The following is a 12586-nucleotide window of genomic DNA, read 5'->3' as shown; positions in this document are numbered from 1 at the left end:
TTTTAATATACTCATATGGTTTGCCTTTGTCTTTTCTACTTCCTTCATTCACCAAGAGTTGAGCTTTGTTCTATTTATTCCTTCTCATTTCAGACTGCACAAAAATATAAAAGACATTTGAGAAATATACTCAAAGTCAACAAAAAATGAGCATCTTGAATAAGTCAGCAAGAATTATAGGAAACCCACACACTCATGAATGGGAACAAGACATGTATGGTTTATGATCAATCATTATTACATTTAATTTCACAAACAACTCAGAATTTGAAAGTTGCCCCAATACATGGATTTGCATATGACAACTCTGAATTATGACTCTTGGGGATTATTCTATTTTAAATTTATAGTTATAATCCATAGTATTTATGTATATATATTATATATATATTATATATATATATATCCAGATAGATATTGGTGTTTGATGCTTTTAAAATATGCTCTCTCTCACTGGAAGAATGGAGAATTAGCAATAAATAAAGATTTATGGGCTATGCTAGATGCTCTGTGGTGGACTGCTTGTTCCTTGTGCATGAAACTTCTGCTTTGAAACTCAGTAAAAAAGTTAAACGTACTGATAAATGATAAAGATTCACTTTTTGTAATTTTATCATTGAAACTGAAGGTATTTCGTAAGGAAATTTTCAAGAATTTTATATTTTCTTTAAAGTCACCTAATATTATCTCTCTCATCTTTTGATATAGTTAATCCTGAATTTATATTTGTGGTTTGATTTATTGATTACATTATAGATTTCATATTAACATTATTTTATTTTATGTCAAATTTTATAGTGCACATTTCTACAGTGAAATAAAAACAAGATAATAAAGCTCTTTTATTACCAAAGTAACCTATTTTTATTCTTTTTCAAAATCAGTATAGGATATAAGCATTATTATTTCTTCATTTAGTAACTTCATCTAATATCTTTTATTATCCCAATCCATGTGAATCTGTAACTCCAGTATCCATCAACTTACTAAAGAAAAAGATTTTGGGCTACTAGACAGAAATCAAGGCTACTTGCCAACAGCTTGAAGCATTGGCATCCTTCTCACAGTATCTGCTCACACGCTTGAGCATAACAGCCTCTTTCATGAAAAGATATTTAATCACACTTTGTGTTTGAATAATAGTTTGTAAAATAAATTTTGTCGATTCATGAGCTACTTGTTATTTGTCCCTTTACAATTCTGACAGTCTGGGATTTGAAAATTCACATATAAATTCACTTTGATTCTTGTATGAGGGTTTTGTGCCTCAATATCATACCATGTGAAAAAGGGAGGTAATTGTGGAAGAATTCTTTTTTGAAGATAAGGTACACAGACGCGCTCTCCAAACCTGTCTTTCATGGATGAAAAGAATTGTAACAACCTCCTCTCAAGAATAAAGAGCACATTTATGAAAAAGGCAGGAGAAAGGAATAATAGGCATCTTCAGGCCATGTTCATTTGCAGAAGTCCTTGGGTACCAACTCTGGAAGTAACACCGTGGGTTAGATCCTGATCAGCTAGGTTCTTGCTCAGAGAGCAGAACGTCAAAAGACCTAAGGGGAACACAACATCTGACCTTAAGCAGCAGGTGATGTGTGCACTGATTGTCTGTGACTCAGTAGTCAGAAACATTTCATGAGTCAACCAGAAAAAAAAAATAGGTTTGCAACTATGATAAAATCATAGTTGGTTTAAGAATTTTCCTTCCTTCTTTCCTTACCACATTCCATCTCCCCTCATTTCTTGATTTCTTTCCTGCTTGACAATTTGCAATTCAATATTAGTTTACCAGAGAAAATTAGATACCACTGAGAAACTATTTTGAACGACCATGGGAACTCTCTTGGTTTTATGTCCCACCCTCTAATTTCAATAGACCTGCTGCCTCAGAGGATACTTACATCTTCATCAGCTGACCATGAACTCTCTGTGCCTTAAGTAACATTACACATTGGTCACACAGAAACCATTATTTGTCTTTTTAATCTTAAGGGGATTTGTGTGTCTCTATTGGATCAGTATACTTCAATTTATGTTTTGTATTCTTTTACGTTTCAACTGAGCATGGTATCTGCCATGTTTAGAGATTGGTGTTTGGTTTACTTTCAATAATTTAATATTTGTGTAATAAGGTACAGACACATGCTTGAGAAAGCAAACATGGCTAACTGTTGGAGCTCTTACAATGTATCAGGCACATGTATGATACCATCCCTATCATCAATCTACCGAGCAGGTTGCTAAAACAGAAAGAGGTTAAATAAATTACTGAAAATGAACAACTTATAAATGGATCAGAACTCAGCCATAATTACTGGACTGCATGCTTCTAACAATTGTGTTAAGCACTGAAAGCTGTAATTTAATGAGGGTCTAAAATTCACATCACATCACACAAAAATGGCATGTGATGGCTTTAATGCATATTACAGAAGGAAATATGAATATCAGAGAGAACTGACTTTGTCAAGGGATGCCCATAGTTTCTCAGTTGCATAGGATTTGCATGGTATTGCCTTCCTTTATGAAGCAGAAAAAGTTAAGCAAAAGGGTGCACAAGATCTGTGTACAAAGTTAACCATGCCAAGTTGCTGTTACAACAAAAATGCCTACTTAAAAAAAAGTTGAAAGAAAAATATTAATTGATTCAAACACTGTTTTTTACATGTAAAATTAATGTGCCATTTTCTTTTGGATACCACTAGGGGGTGGGTGTTTGACCAGAACCTACAAAACGGTTAGTTGGATTCTTACTCATCAAAAAGAACAAGACTCTGTATCCAATGAGAAATGGGAACAAGAGTAGTGTCACTAGATGTTTTGTTTACATTAACTGTTATTAAAAGTGTTCTTTCCACTGATGTTAATCACGATTTGTAAGGTCAGAAATACAAGGATATATCTTTGATGTCAATAATCAAATGTTGCAGAATTTTGAAACTTCTAAATTCAAAAATTGAGTTTTTAAATTTTACTGATACTAGGTGTTTTTAAATTCTAACATATAAAACATGTAAGTAATTAATAAATACTGTGCTAACATTGATAGAATATTTGAATATTTTAGTTTTTTTTTAAATGTTGTATCTATTCCACATTCAATGAGCTTTCATGGAAGCTATTAGAAATTTTTTTAATATCTATATGGCACAATTGTCATTTTGTAGGCCTATATTTAAAGTCATAATCATTTCACAGATGCTCTTTCTATATTATCATATATTTTAAGAACTTATAAGGGATAGATTTCCCACATGACCTTGAAAGAAAATCACAAATAATATCCAAATTTGTAATATATGTGAAAATTGTATTCTAGTTTGTGTGTATATGTTTGGGCATGAATATTGTCACTTGGGCATTGTGAAGAACAGTGTAGGTCAACTGAACGCTGTAACCACACAAGGATGAGGGAAATGGAGAAGATTCACAGGACTCTCCTCGGTAGAGCCTTAGAAACTCCAACGTCATTAAAATGATGTAAGTTTTAAATGGCCACCATACATGCCTATACATTGAAATACACACACCATTCAAAAGTTTCAGGTACTAGCAAGTGTTTTGAAAATTTGCTTATTTGTAGAAAAGGGGAAGTCTTAGAATTGAGAATATACTTTTTCAAGTAAAATGAAAATGTTAAACTCCCAGATTCCTGTCTCTTGATAACTAACAATATGGAAGTTTCACTCTATCAAAATAAATAAGAAATGGGCATCATTATTTCATATATCACTGAATAGAAGTTAAATTAAAAATAAAATAATTATTGAATATAAATTGTTTAAGTAACATTGTGAAGGTCAATATTAACACTTATATATTCAGGTATCTGCTTACACAAAAACACACACATATGGTGTGGGAAGACCTTCTGTATATGTGTTCTTTTATTGGATAATGAATAATGCTGTTTCTGCCAGTGGCATAGCAGAATAGAGTTAGGTGGAAAAACTAAACTGAATGCTGGGAGAAAGAAGGAAGAGTCAAGAAAAAGCCATGTATCTGGCACTAGAGACAGATGCCTCTTTGGAACCCACTTTGCCTGTAGTCCACAACCTTATGGTGATTCTCAGATTAATGGAGATGGTTTAGTTTAGGATAGTAATACCATTAGGAGTTCCAAATAATAAAATTTCTATTGGTGTTAAAAGAAAGAACCACAAAATATACAGTTATAGCTAAACCTTCCTTATACAAAATTTGATGAACATATCTGCTGTTATACTAAAACTCTTTTTAGTTGTATGCAGTATATTGCTTATATATTTTGCTTTGTTATTTTTGATAATTAAATATTATAATAAATTTATAATAAAAATCCTCGTGCTTATGTCCCTTTTGAATAGGCATATATATTTTACTAAGAATAAAATTAAATTTTCTGAACATTTATGTATTGTGGCTCCTGATAACCTTCAAAAGTTATTGCTGTACAATTTCATAAAAAGAAGCAATGAATGCTTTAGCAATAATTTTTTGTAGTTTAGTGTTATGGTAACACTTAAATTAAGTACTAGATTCTATATTACTTTTTCTCTAAAATTAGAAGCTATTTTATTAACTTAAAAATATTCATAATTTTATAGTCTCTGAAATTTTTATTGATTTTTTTAGAAATTTATTATTAACTCTAAGAATTCAAAAATACAGGTACAAAAATAACTAACACTATACTGAGTCTTACTATGACTTGTCACTAAGACCCTACAAAAAAAGAGAAACAAAATTTGCCTCTTAAAAAGTAACATTTGATAACTTCATCAAAAATCTTATTATCTTGCCAAGACAAATTTCTTTCTTTAATGTTTATGTACTTATTATGGTTCTATAAAGGTATGGTTATGCATTTTGCCAAGTACTGCATCTGCAGAATGAGTTTCTCTTTTTATAATCAAAGTCAAAAAGATAGAAAGAACAAGTATAAATATGTATACACATATGTAAATTCTGTACTATAAGTTTTATGCCAATTACAGTGTTTATTTAAATAAATTTGTAAATGAACTTGTAAGCAATTGTTTATTAAGTTATCATACTTAATTGGTAACCTTAAATCATACCCGAGCACGTACACACACACACACACACACACAAATACACACAGACATCGTTATAGAAAAAGTTTGGATAGATGCTGCAACTGATAAACTCTTTGACTTTCTCTATACTTAATATTCTTTTTGTGTTCTCACATTCGATTTATCAATTCATCTGAATGCATTAGAAAAGAACTTTCGCATCACGAATCCATGTAACTACCTTATTCCTGTGTGTGTTTATATCCTCTTTCTATTCACACTGTGAAATCAATCATTAAGCCACAACCAACCTGTGAAATCTATCATTCCCTCTCTGTAATTTATAGCAAAAGATGTCATGATAAATTAGGACTGCCCTTAAACATATAATCAAGAGGATCACTGGTCACAGTGCAAATGAAGAATCATAAAAAACAACTTGATTTCAATATAATGAGTCAGTTATTTTTAATGGTAAGCATACATCAGTACGTGATTAATATATTGCCTCAGATTTAAGAGTTAAACATATAAAATTTTGTTGTTGACATATCTACTTTTAACTTTAAAAGTTCATAGCATGTATGCTTCTGTAAACATTCTTTATGATAAATTCATTGTCCTACCAAGTACTATCAGGCTTTGTTAAATTGTTTTCTTGTTACCATGTATGTCATTTTGATTAGCATACACAAAGGAAAGAAATAGATTTTGTTTGTTGTTTTGTTTTTGTAAGACAGGGTTTTTCTGTATCTTTGGAGCCTGGCCTGGAACTAGCTCTTGTACACCAGGCTGGTCTCTAACTCACAGAAATCTGCTTGCTTCTGATCCTGAGTGTTGGGATTAAAGGCGTGAGTTACTACTGCCTGGCAGAAATACATATTTTTAATTTAAATAATTTTTACTTTGAAACATGTTTAGCCTATTTATCAAATACTTACAAGGGTTCTGCAGATGAATGCCATAGTCTTAATTATCAGTTTACAATAAAATAAAAGGAGTTTTATGTTATAAAACAAATGTTTGAGAATCCTATTTCACAATGAAAGGGACTTTGGAGCCAGGTACTTGTCACATAAGCTGGAAGACGGAATTTCAGTTGATCATAGCCCATATAAGTCCCAAATGCCAGCAGTGTAAGGGAAATAGTCTCACTTGTTATTCTACTTTCAGAAAAGAGTGGCAAAGATTCTCTGAAGTAAGGTGAATGGTGAATAGCAATCATAGGTAAGCTCTAGTTTGATTGAGATCCCTAATATTACTGAATAAGATGCCATATCAATTGAGGAAGACTCTGTTTTATGCCTGAGGCCAAAGAATTACACACACACACACAACACACACACACACATACAGCTCCATAAATACATAAATTTACATACATCCATAGCATAGACACACACACACACACAAAGAAAATGAAAGGACCAGTTGTGAAATTCAGATGAAATTGGCAAATAGAATGCTAGTATAACAATTGCATTGGGAAAAAAAGATAAACACACTTTATATTAGTGTAAAAGATTGTCTGGAAAATGTTGTTATTTTATTTAAATCTAAATCAGTCATGGTTAGAAAAATTTAACTCATCTAAGAAAATGTTTCAATGCATTTCTCTATGATTTTCTCTTTTTTCACCCCTCATTTTGACTTTTTTATTTATGAAATTATACATTGCTCTAAAATAATTTCTAATTAGATTCAACAACTATCAAAACAGCAGGGCAAGAGAAAAACGATAAGATGGTACTTCAGTTACCTAGAGAGTATGCTATAATATGTAACTAATTTGCTTAGGATACAAAAATCCTTGAAGTCTCTTAAATAATAATGTACAATTGAATTACCTTGACATTCTCAACTAAATAGGAACTGTTATTTGAATCTGTATTGTGTGTCACTTTTTTGTTCATAAGGACAATCATGTGTGTATCCTGAATAGACATAGATCTGCAATTGCAGTTGACTTACTCACCTGTAATAGAGTTTTAAGAAACAGGAAGTACTATGCTTCATGAGTTTAAAGAGATAAGATGGTAATGAGATAGAGCATTTCACACATTATCATTCAACTTAACATCATTCAAGTCAAATTCTGAAGTGATCCCATCTTGAAGCTTCAGTTCATCTCTGAAGGGTTGACTTAATGGTGTCTGCAATTTCCTCATTGAAATAAGTTCCCATCCAAGCTATTAATACAAAATATGATGCTTTGCAAACTCTGAACAAACATATTCAAATAATTTTTTGCATTTTTAAAATAAGTTTTTATCAGACAATATTTAGAAGGGATTTGTACCTGTGCACACTATTTGAAAATGGACTAAACCTTGAAAATGTCCATATGTTTGTCTTCTGAGGATTATCTGGAAAATAATTCTACTACGGAATAGCTTAAATTATTGACTTATTAGTTTAAGAATAGAAAATATTTTAAAATAATTAGGAGTTCCTCATCAGTTTTCTAAAACTATTGTGGAGTTTCTAAGATTTTTTAAATTTTTTTTTAAAGACTGACTTTTTTATTTCCAATTCATACCCCCTTGATCTCCTTCTGTTATTTTATTGCACAAGCTAGAACTTCAAGGAGATAAGTTATCACTCCATGTTTCAAGTATGGGAAAGGCCCTTGGTTAAGGCATTGCCAACTACTTCCTATGTATTTTTATAAGTAACATTCAGACAAGTAGAATTTAGATGTTGCTCTATCAAATTTATATAGTATTGACAAATTATTTTCAAAATTGTTCATAGAGAATCCTCAAAGTTAAGAATGTCTAACATATTGTGATATGAATTTAAATCTAGTGTCTAATCAGTTCTAAGACCTCTAAAACCAGTAAGGTGTTTTCTCTTTTGACTTTCTTCATGTTGCTTGTTAATCTAGATCTCTGTTGGCCACCCCCACAATCAAAGCATCTATTCCCTTAGTGTCTTTGTGATTCTTCAAGCATCCTTGATTTATTGTCCGATTCAGCCAACATACATATAGTTTAATCGTGCACTTAAGAAACTCATGTTTCTGAAGTGTCCTACCTGAACAGAGTGTAGCGGTGTGGGAAGAGTGTGTCCTGAGGAAATGTGCGTAGAGAATGGAGAATATTGGAAAATATAAAAAGACACATCAGCATGCCTCACAGCATCCGTTCTACTGGCTGATATAGGGCTGAGAGCAAGGCCCTGGGGCTGGGATTTGATCTTGCCAATTAGGCTCAGTGAAGGGTTTCTGTTTGGCCTTTTTACAAAGGAAGTAGAGGAATTTGTGCTCTACCCTTCACTCAGCAGCTCACTGTCTGAATAATTTAACTATGTTTATACTCCTCATCCATCAAAAGATGCGATCAGACAATAAGTGCTCTAAAACTACTTTCAGCATTAAAACTTGTTCATTTTATGATTGCACTGTCTTCAGCAGTGACAAAAGTTCTCAATGGTACTTATACTCCATTTAAAAACCCCTTCTCATTTAATCCTTGTGAATATTTGTTCCGTGGATTAATTTTTGAGAATATAAACATGAAAATGTGCTACTGAAAAGACCAGAGGAATTTGCTTCTCGGCGTTTTATGAAGTCCTTCAGTTGTACTTTGGTCATGCTTTTTATAATTTCTTCTTCTTCTTCTCTGTGCTGGGGGCTCTTTAATTTCATTCCTGGGTTGTATACACATATTACTGGTATTTTTAGAAGTACTTTATGAGTTCAAAATCTATTCCCTGTGCCCTCATCAATTTGAAATTACCATTTTAAGGCTGATTAAATAAGGATTAGTGCCAATGTTCTACTTATTAGGCTGTGTCCTCAACTGGAACTGATGATGTAGTATTTGTCAATAACTAGTTCCTTAAATTCCACAAAATGAAACCTTTGCATCAGAGTCCATCTGGCTGGAAATTTTAAGGCAAGCTCCCATGAAGAAGAAAGCCATCTATTATATGATGATATAAGCATAAAGTGGCATGTATCACAGCTGTTTGATTACTGCTGGGAAGATGACTTGTAGTCCCCCTAAGCCCTCTATGAGAATCCAGAAGTGATGGATTTTATTCCCCATGCTTTAGAATGAGGGTGATGGATTACATTAGGAGGATATGTAAGAATTGAAGAAACTCAACTGAAATTAATTAACATCACAGCAAAAATGATGCTAACATTGATCTTTGCCATAGTACAAGATTGATCCAAGGAGATGGAAAAATAGACAGTAAACATTCTGAAAGTATAAGTGATCAGCTATTCATCTGAGTATTTTGTCCAATGATGGTAAGATTTTTGTATAAAAAAAAGAGTTCAGATTAAAATTTATATTACATCCCAGGGTCAGAAACATACACATCCCCAAAGATTTTATAGGATTAAACTTATTATAGCACAAGTAAATTTCACAATCTACATTGTCTATTACTGTTCTCAGAAATGAAGCTAAAAAGGAGAAAGAAATCAAAAGATTTTGTGATGAATATATTTCAACATTTTAATATAGGAGCACACATGGTTTGATATGAGCCCTGGTAAGATCAAGGCTCAGTATTTCATACAAGCCATCTAGGCAATCTTTAACACTGACCTCCACCTTTGCCATTGTCATTGGCTTAGCCTATTTAACTGAATAATCATGAGTCTTGAATGAAATAATGTCTCAAGAATATAATACATGCAAACACTATGTAAATTTAGCTTGTGCATATTATGCAGTGGTTATCATTTCTTTCCTATGTATATTGATTGAAAAGGTGGCACAAAATAAGTTAGGACAGTACTGGGAAATTTCTTTAAGTTTAAATACAAACTTTATTTGGAAAAATATTTTTAAATTTCAATATATTCAAAATTAAAAATTCAAAGAGAAACAAGAAAAAATTATAAAAATATTTTAACACCATATTTTTAAAGTCGATTAATATGTTAAATAAATGTATATAAATTATTTTTCTTATAAGAATCCTTGTTTATTTTTGGTTGTCTAATTTGGAGACATTGCAAAATAGGTAGGAATATTTTCAAGCATCTCTTTTAGGTATATTGTTGGAAATCCAATTGCTGGGGATTGAGAAAACAAAAACAGAATTTAAAAATACCACCACAATAACAAGGTATAGTCAAACTAAATTAGGAGAAAACCCAGCAAGTACCAATTAAGCAATAATCGATCTGCTGGGGAACAGGTGCTGAGCCAGTGCAAACAGGTCGCTGGCTAAAAGCCACAACTCTTTGCCCCCAAAACAAAAATGCTTAGTTCAATAACAGCAAGAAAGCTCCTAAGGAAATCATCCACTAAGGATGATAGACTCCTATGAGCAGACACATGAGTTTGTTCTTAGAACTGATGCAACACACAGTTTATATCTGAGAACATAAGAAGAATAAAATTAAAAAAAAAGTCTTTCAAAATGTTTTGTTTGCAAAGCAAGCTTGTGAGACAGATACTGAACTGAAATGACAATATTCACCATATCTCCTATAATTCTACAGCCAAGCAACTGTGCATTTTACATACTTTGCACTAAGATTCATTGGCTTCGAGTTTCAGCATAATGGTATAAGACTAAGAGGCTCTTCAACTCTCTCATGTATTCAGGGTTTTGAAATATATGTGAGGGTTTTTTAAGAACTAGGCATTGCATTAGGTGCTAAGGATATACATATAAATAAGTCATTGGCTTTTCAGGCTAACCCATTTATCATGTAGTAGGGAAAAGGACAAGAACCAAACATTTAAATAACATGACTACTGCTTTGCCAGACACTATAACCTGGAGCAACAAGGGAACTTCTTTAACTCTGCATGTGTAAAGCAGTTCAAAGGAACAACAACACTACAAGTAAACAAATACTCTAAAGTTGAAAGCATTAATCAAGAAGGATGAGAACAAAACAGTTTCTTGGAAACATTGAAATAGAAATGTAAGAAAAGAGTAGTTTCAAAGGTCAAATGTAACTTGTAGTGAAGAGATGATGTAACTGAACACCTCTGCTAGAATTAATTACACAATGTCACCTCTAAAAGCTTCTTTGCTGATCTTGATGCTGGTGCTACTGCCACTTCCACTACCACACTTTTCAAATTCTGCTATTGAAACCAGTTGAATTTGGTTCATGAGACTTAAATATCAACATACTATTACAAGTATCCTTTTTAAAATTCTGTGTATCCAGGCACCAAGCTGAAAAACTTGGTTATTATTGAACTTCAAATATGAAATAATGGAAAATTCTAGAGAAAATAGAAAATCTAGAAAAACAATCAGTACTTCATTTTTTAAAGAGTATGATGGGATTTTTTTATTAAGTATTGTAGGTGGACTCTCATCATTTAGTATTAAAGAATGACTAATGATTTTTATAATCTTTTCTATTTCTCTCTCAATCAAAATTCTGTTTCAAAATAAAGGTTACGTAGCATAACTCCATTGAGCACAAGCTAGCCAATTTAAATTCTTTTTGTCCTAAATTATATTCTTGTATTTCCTAGGGTAATTGGTCACAGAATTTTATAGTAGTCATGCACATGATTAAGTTCTGAATCAGATTCTAACACAGCAGGGAGTGTAAGAACACAAATTAAAGGGTTTTAAATAACTGCATTTTGTTTGAATCCCCAATTGAACACCCTTAAACAAATTTACCTTTGTCACTTTAACACATATGCAGTATGTAGTGATTCATTTCAATAAGTAAAGAGAGAGAGAGAGAGAGAGAGAGAGAGAGAGAAGTTCAATGTGAAAGCCTTTTTTACAAGTGCTATTAATTCCAAGAAAGTTTGAATTACAATGTTAGGCACTGAATAGAACATGTTTGAATTTGTTTCCTGTTGGCAGCTTTGAGTGGCTTTGAATTTCTTATGGGCACCCTCAAATTTCAGCCGACAAAGAATCAACGTTAAGTCACAACTCTGCTTAAACAATTTAAAAACACAAATAGATGTGAGGATAACAAAAAAGGAAAACTTGAAACACGTAAGGAGAAAACATGAAATAGCAAACAGAAGACTCAGGAAAAATCACTGAGTCAAATCATAGTGAATGAATGAACAAGGAAATTCTAAGGCAGAAGTAGTGAAAGAGAAAGAACCTTAGTTTTAGAATGAAACAAAATAAGAGCTATAACAAATATAACAGTTATAACAAAAATAAGAGTTATAAGAACTTGAAGTAAGAGAAAAATATGAACAGGTATTGCATTGTCTAAATGTGTATTTTAAGTGTGACAAAATTTGTAAGTGAAATTATCATGGTTTTCCTTGAGAAAGAGTGTCATGTAGCTCAGCTCAGACTCAAAATACATCTAGATTGACATTAAACTTATTATTCTCCTGCCTCTGCCTCCCAGGTACTAAGATTGCATGTCCTACCATGCCTAACTATGAAGTGGATTTGTTCAAATTATAAAAAGTATATAATTTTATGAATGATGAATTTACATATTGTTAAATTCATATTCTGGACAAGGGTAGTTTGAATAAAATGTGTTACAATTCCAATAGAACGTGTGGTTTTGTAAAATGAAATAATGACTCAGAACCTAAGAGGACAGATTGCAGGGACAGAGGATCAGAGTCAGTTCCTAT

The sequence above is a fragment of the Chionomys nivalis genome, chromosome 3, assembly GCF_950005125.1.
Source record: "Chionomys nivalis chromosome 3, mChiNiv1.1, whole genome shotgun sequence".
In the NCBI taxonomy this organism is placed as follows: Eukaryota; Metazoa; Chordata; class Mammalia; order Rodentia; family Cricetidae; genus Chionomys; species Chionomys nivalis.
The sequence above is the reverse complement of the archived record's forward strand: the minus strand, read 5'-3'. Positions refer to the sequence as shown.